The sequence below is a fragment of the Lissotriton vulgaris genome, chromosome 4_1, assembly GCF_964263255.1.
Source record: "Lissotriton vulgaris chromosome 4_1, aLisVul1.2, whole genome shotgun sequence".
Taxonomy (NCBI): Eukaryota; Metazoa; Chordata; class Amphibia; order Caudata; family Salamandridae; genus Lissotriton; species Lissotriton vulgaris.
The window spans coordinates 647,374,069-647,381,196 of NC_141691.1; the positions used below are offsets into that span (position 1 = coordinate 647,374,069).

Genomic DNA, 7,128 nt, shown 5'->3' on the forward strand with positions numbered 1-7,128 from the left:
TGAGAGAGGGTGTAAGAGGAACTAAATCAGTGAGAGGATGTTACAAGACGTAGGTCACACAGAGGGTGTAACAGGAAGAGAGAAAAAAGTCAGAAAGAGGGAGAGAAGGTGTAAAACAAACAAGAGGTGTAATAGGGAGTAACTCAAAAAGAGAATATTACTAAGAAAAAGGTTGATTAGATAGTATCTGCATGTTTACAAAATATATTAGCACATTTCACAATCATGTCACCTGTGTTTCCTCAGATTAGTAAACAGATTGAGCAGATGAGGTGAGGCCTATCCAGGGGTGCAAAGGAGGTGAGGCCTGTGTCCAATAGTGCAATAGACAAGACTCACCTCCTCTGACCCTTGGGCAAGCATTACCTCCTCTGTGCCCCCTTTCACAGACCTCAATGTATTGGGTATAATTATTGGTGACAGGGTGCAGATGTGGTGAGAAGGAATTATTAGTGTTTGCCTCATGTAATAAATATATTTGAACCTTTTACAATGATGTCACCTGCATTACCTCAGATTAGAATGCAGATTGAGCTTCTTTCTTGTTGGTTTATGTCATGTTTTTGTTTTTGTTATTGTTTTATTAAAAGTGAGGTTTCAGTAGTGTAATGAAATGTTTCTACATATGCCCTGTGCGGATGTATGACGTTACAACGCATACTTTTACCACGCATACCATTACAACGCGGTATTTACAACGCATACCGTTACAACGCATAGCGCTTAGAGGTGCTGGATAGTGGTAAGTATAATTTTATATTCCAACTCCAGTCCCCGTGGACACTAGGGAAGGTGTTGGATATAAAATTATACTTATTCCCTATCCTAGAGCGCCCTCCAGCGCAATGCGTTGTAATGGTATGCGTGGTAATGCCTGCGTTGTAGTGGTAGTGCGTGGTAAAAACTTCGTTGTAAACGTTGTATACCGACCTGTGCACTCTTTTTAAAAGTTATGTAAAAATTGTTTTACAGCACATGAATTGGTTTTACATTATTCACAAGATTTAAATACTGTGTACATGAATGCACGTTTCACCTGTGTTTCCTCAGATTAGGAAGCAGATTGTGGAGATGAGGTGAGGCCTGTCCAAAAGCACAAATGAGGTGAGGCCTGTCCAGGGGAGCAGAGGTGGTGAGGCCTGTGTCTAAGAAAACAGTGGACTGGACTTCATGAAGCCTCTCCCCCACTGCATTCTTAGACACAGACCTCACCTCCTTTGCACCCCTAGGCATACTTCTCTCCCAATACACTTTTGAACACAGGCCTCACCTCCTCTGCACCCCTGTACAAGCCTCACCTCATCTACAACCCTGAACAGGCTTTATCTCATCTGCACCCCTGAACAGGCCTCACCTCATCTACACCCCTGGACAGGCCTCACCTCATCTACACTATTTATTCCTTCTCAAAAAAGTAAAAACTATTCATTTGCCCCAAAATCGTTTTTTGCATCACATTTTAGAAACACAGCACAGGTACTATGTACAAGCATTCCATGTCACTAGAGAAACTTCTCAATTTTACATAATGCAATTCCCCTATGCTGCAAAACATATTTACCAAGCATTATCCAAAAACATAACACAAACCAACCAGAAAGAAGCTCAATCTGCATCCTAATCTGAGGTAATGCAGGTGACATCATTGTAAAAGGTTCAAATATATTTATTTAATGAGGCAAACACTAATAATTCCTTCTCAAAAATATAAAAGGCATTAATTTACCCCAAAATCGTTTTTTAAATAACATTTTTGAAACACAGCACAGGTCCTATGTACAAGCATTCCATGTCACTAGAGATACTTCTCAATTTTATATAATGCAACTCCCCTATACTGCAAAACCTATTTACCAAGCATTATCCAAAAACATGACACAAACAAACCAGAAAGAAGCTCAATCTGCATCATAATCTGAGGTAATGCAGGTGACATCATTGTAAAAGATTCAAATATATTTATTTAATGAGGCACACACTAATAATTCCTTCTCAAAAATATAAAAGGCATTCATTTACCCCAAAATCGTTTTTTTTAAAAAAAATTAAGAAACACAGCACAGGTCCTATGTACAAGCATTCCATGTCACTAGAGAAACTTCTCAATTTTACATAATGCAACTCCCCTATACTACAAAACCTATTTACCAAGCATTATCCAAAAATATAACACAAACCAACCAGAAAAAAGCTCAATCTGCATCCTAATCTGAGGTAATGCAGGTGCCATCATTGTAAGAGCTTCAAATATATTTATTTAATGAGGCAAACACTAATAATTCCTTCTCAAAAATGTAAAAGGCATTCATTTACCCCAAAATCGTTTTTTAAATAACATTTTAGAAACACAGCACAGGTCCTATGTACAAGCATTCCATGTCAGTAGAGAAACTTCTCAATTTTACATAATGCAACTCCCCTATACTTCAAAACCTATTTACCAAGCATTATCCAAAAACATAACACAAACCAACCAGAAAGAAGCTCAATCTGCATCCTAATCTGAGGTAATGCAGGTTAAATCATTGTAAAAGGTTCAAATATATTTATTTAATGAGGGAAAAACTAACAATTCCTGCTCAAAAATATAAAAGGCATTCATTTACCCCAAAATCGTTTTTTAAATAACATTTTAGAAACACAGCACAGGTCCTATGTACAAGTATCCCATGTCACTAGAGAAACTTCTCAATTTTACATAATGCAACTCCCCTATACTGCAAAACCTATTTACCAAGCATTATCAAAAAACATAACAGAAACCAACCAGAAAGAAGCTTAATCTGCATCCTAATCTGAGGTAATGCAGGTTACATCATTGTAAAAGGTTCAAATATATTTATTTAATGAGGCAAACACTAATAATTCCTTCTCAAAAATATAAAAGGCATTCATTTACCCCAAAGTTGTTTTTTAAATAACATTTTAGAAACACAGCACAGGTCCTATATACAAGCATTCCATGTCACTAGAGAAACTTCTCAATTTTACATAATGCAACTTCCCTATACTGCAAAACCTATTTACCAAGCATTATCCAAAAACATAACACAAACCAACCAGAAAGAAGCTCAATCTGCATCCTAATCTGAGGTAATGCAGGTGAAATCATTGTAAAAGGTTCAAATATATTTATTTAATGAGGCAAACACAAATAATTCCTTCTCAAAAATATAAAAGGCATTCATTTACCCCAAAATCGTTTTTTAAATAACATTTTAGAAACACAGCACAGGTCCTATGTACAAGCATTCCATGTCACTAGAGAAACTTCTCAATTTTACATAATGCAATTTCTCTATGCTGCAAAACATATTTACCAAGCATTGCCCAAAAACATGACACAAACCAACCAGAAAGAAACTCAATCTGCATCCTAATTTGAGGTAATGCAGGTGACATCATTTTAAAAGGTTCAAATATAATTATTTAATGAGGCAAACACTAATAATTCCTTCTCAAAAATATAAAACCCATTCATTTTGTCAGGCTCCACCGTCGTTCTTCTTCAGGATTGTGCTGAAAAACCTATACCATCCCCCACGCGATGTTCCCAAGAGTCTGGATATAGTCACAGACCACTAGGATAGTGTTCTGACCGACTTTTTCGGCCCTTCCTTGAGGGTAGGTGATTGGAGGTGACTTCAGTCTACTATCATTCTAATGGAGGGATTAGAACCGTAAACAGAGCCTATTCACAAGGCGTGTTGATATAATTCCGTACCCTTTTCCTTAGATCAGGGCTTATAAACTTATGTTAGGGGATAGATTCATTAGTATTAGTGATAATCCGTCCTTTTGTAAGGGTGTTAGTATACCTTCCATGGAGTTATGCTTATTTCGGGCCTTGTAGGCTCCAAACGGGAGAGACTCCATCTTTCTTTCTGCCCCGGCAGCTTGAGATGCTTCTAGGTCAAATGTAATGTTTTAGTTATGAGGTGTTGTTCGCTTGGAGAGAACCGGCTCAGGCTGGCCCTTATCGAAAGACTGTATTTTTCTCCATTCCGAAGACACAACATCAGGCCGGCCGGCTGGGAACGTGTCCTTGGTACGGGGAGGTACAAGAATTTGGTGGGCGGCAGGTTACTGGCCGTAACTTTCCATGAAGGGACAAGCTTCCATATTAGCGAAAGCATGAGGTAGTGAGTTAGTCAGTCTGTAGGCGGCAGCTAGTCGTTAGCATCAATGCCATTAAATATTCCAGTAACTAAGTACACCGATTGCTAGCCACACACTTACTTAAATCCTCTATTTTTGAGGGAACAAACCATAAGAAACTTCCTGGTTCGTACGGGTATATCACTCAAACCCTTTTATTATTTATTTGTTTTTTGTCTTTTTTTAAGTATTGATGTATGAAAGGGACACCTTATCGTTTTGTACACCTTATATACAATTATTTACAATTCGCGATTATTTAAAACACAAACACATACACATAACTAGTTGTATTATACAAAGTGAATTGCTCTGATATATATACACTCAAATATTCATACTACGAAGAAAAAATCATCCGTAATTCCATAAAGACCAGAGTCAAAAGTATAAACTTGATGACAATCATAAATCAATGAACTACAGTTGAATGTAGGCAGTTCAAAAAAGGAAAAATAGACTTCAAATTAATTCATTCAGTCCATTCAACCAATAAATGGCTAATCTTTTTACGCCAACGCGTTTCGAATCCGGTATGTCAACTCTACGGATTCTCATCAGGGCTCTGTCTTAATACGGGATATCTGCAAGTGTATAAAATAAAACTTGTTTTAGCTACATTTCTGACAGTTGTTTAGCTTCCAACTACATTTAACTCGGATTCCTCATATTACCTGTTGAACCAGCAGCCGCCGGTCAAGGGTAGGGTATTAGTTCTGACTGAGTTTCTTTTCTTTTCGGGATCTAAAAACAAACACAGGTATCATGACCTGTTCTTGCTCACTTTCTAAGACCAGAATGGGGAACATATGTTATCAACATACCTTACTGGATCATGCTCGTGATCCTACGTTTCCACCAAATGGGAGTTAATTTTCAGTCTTGTATTACAGCCTGAAAATAATGAGAATAACGTTTTACGCGCTTTTTATGCACAGACGGAGAGAGTATGGCACTCGTTGCTCTACTCGGCATACCTGCTCTGAGGGATTCCTCGCTTGGGCTGTTCGTGTTCTAATCGGTTGCAGCGGTAAACACTTTCTAACCATGTAGGCACCGCTTTCCTCAGTCCTTATTATTTGCGCTCGCTTTCCCTAGAGGAAATAACAGCGTTTTATTAGGTTTCTGGGGCTACTGCAATATTGGTGGCAAATCAAACCCATGTTAGCTCTAGACTTACTTGAACAAGCTGTGACTCGGCATCTAGCTCTCATTCACTTAGTTTGGCAGCCATGTTGTAACATGGTTTTGGACCTACTTATAGCTACTTGCTTGGCGGCCATCTTAGAGTGGGGTCGCTAGAGAAAGCTCTCATTCACTTAGTTTGGCAGCCATGTTGTAACATGGTTTTGGACCTACTTATAGCTACTTGCTTTGCGGCCATCTTAGAGTGGGGTCGCTAGAGAAGGCTATCATTTAGATGTGAAAAAAGGTGAATTTAAACCACATATGAAAACATACGCGCAATTACCATCAACCCTTTCTTTTGGAGGCACTATACTAAATAAAGCTCACACTCTAGATATTTCAGAAAGCGAGTTGAGCCCGCTGAGTGCGCTATTAAACTTAAGTATAAGGTAGGCCTCTTTTTTTAGTAGAAGTTTATCATGGTTAATGGGTCTAGACTGTTGCAGAACATATAGAATTGACCACTTTAAGTCATTCTCAGTGTGTTTATTTTCAATGCAATGCTCCACCATAGGTGCTGTAAGCACTTTATTCTTGATTCTAGACTTATGTTGCGTTATGCGCATAATCACTTGTTGTGTTGTCTTGCCTATGTAAATCTTATTACATGGGCAGATGACTACATACACAACATTTCGTGTTTTACAATTTGAGAAACTTAAGTGTTTCCACTTAATATTCCCATGTTGGAATTCCTTCTTTTCCACAGTAGTCCCACAGGCCACGCATGTCCCACATTTATGATGTCCCTCAATGGGTTTCATTCCCCATTGAGACAATAGGTCACTCTTAGGTTTGGGTAATGCTATCTCGGCTCGGACAAGATGTTGTCCGATGCTCCTGTTCTTACGATACGCGAAAAGAGGACGGGGAAATGGACAGTCCAGGTTTTCTAGTAAGTGCCAATTTTTTAACACGGTTTGTCTGAATTTGTTTGTGTCAGGCCCAAATGTGGTGACACAGACCATCCGGTCTAGTTCAGCCTTTGATTTTATTTGTAGCAAACATTCGCGTGGTGTACATCGTGCCCGCTTGAATGAGTTTTTTAACAGTTTTTTCGGATAACCACAGCTTTCCATTTCGTGACAGAATGTGTCAGCGTGTCTTTCATACTCTGACAACTCCGTGCAGTTTCTCCTGATACGGAGCAGTTGGCCATAGGGCAAGTTAGCCTTCAAGTTCCTGGGGTGGTCACTTTGGTGGTGCAGTATTGTGTTTTTATCAGTCTGCTTCTTGTACAAAGAGGAGACCAACTTCCCGTTTGAACATGTGATATCCACATCCAGGAACGTCATTCTTGTGTCACTAATCTCAATAGAAAATTTAATGTCTGGATGTTTGGAATTAAGCCATCCATGAAATTTCATCAACTCCGTGTGGCTCCCCTGCCACAGGAGCCACACGTCGTCGATATATCGTAGCCATTGCTTAATGTGACTGCAATATGGGTTATCCTTTTCAATAAATTTCTTCTCATATTCTGCCATATACAATATGGCCATCTCAGGAGCATAGGGGCTTCCCATAGCAGTCCCTTTGGTCTGCATAAAGAACTGCTCATTGAATCGGAAGTAATTTTTGTGCAACGCTATTTCTGCCAATTTGAGAATAAAGCTGGCAGGGACTCGATGTGGTCTTGCACGAGCTTCTAAATAAAGCTCAATTACTTCCAATGCCTCTCCCTGGGGTATTTGAGTATAAAGGGACGTGACGTCCATTGTCACAAGCAATTGTGATGCAGGATTAAAATCAGTCCCTTCTACTTTGACGAGGAAATGCATT

The 7,128-nt window shown here is 39.0% G+C and overlaps 1 long non-coding RNA gene across 1 annotated transcript; it reads right to left on the minus strand.

Annotated features, from left to right (window-relative positions):
* Positions 1–4,490: 4,490 nt before the first annotated feature.
* LOC147722374 (uncharacterized) lies at positions 4,491–5,103 on the minus strand. The gene is made up of 3 exons (XR_015310022.1): positions 4,983–5,103; positions 4,833–4,902; positions 4,491–4,742 (listed from the first exon to the last, which is right to left on the minus strand). It is a non-coding gene; the product is annotated as an uncharacterized LOC147722374 (long non-coding RNA).
* Positions 5,104–7,128: the final 2,025 nt, after the last annotated feature.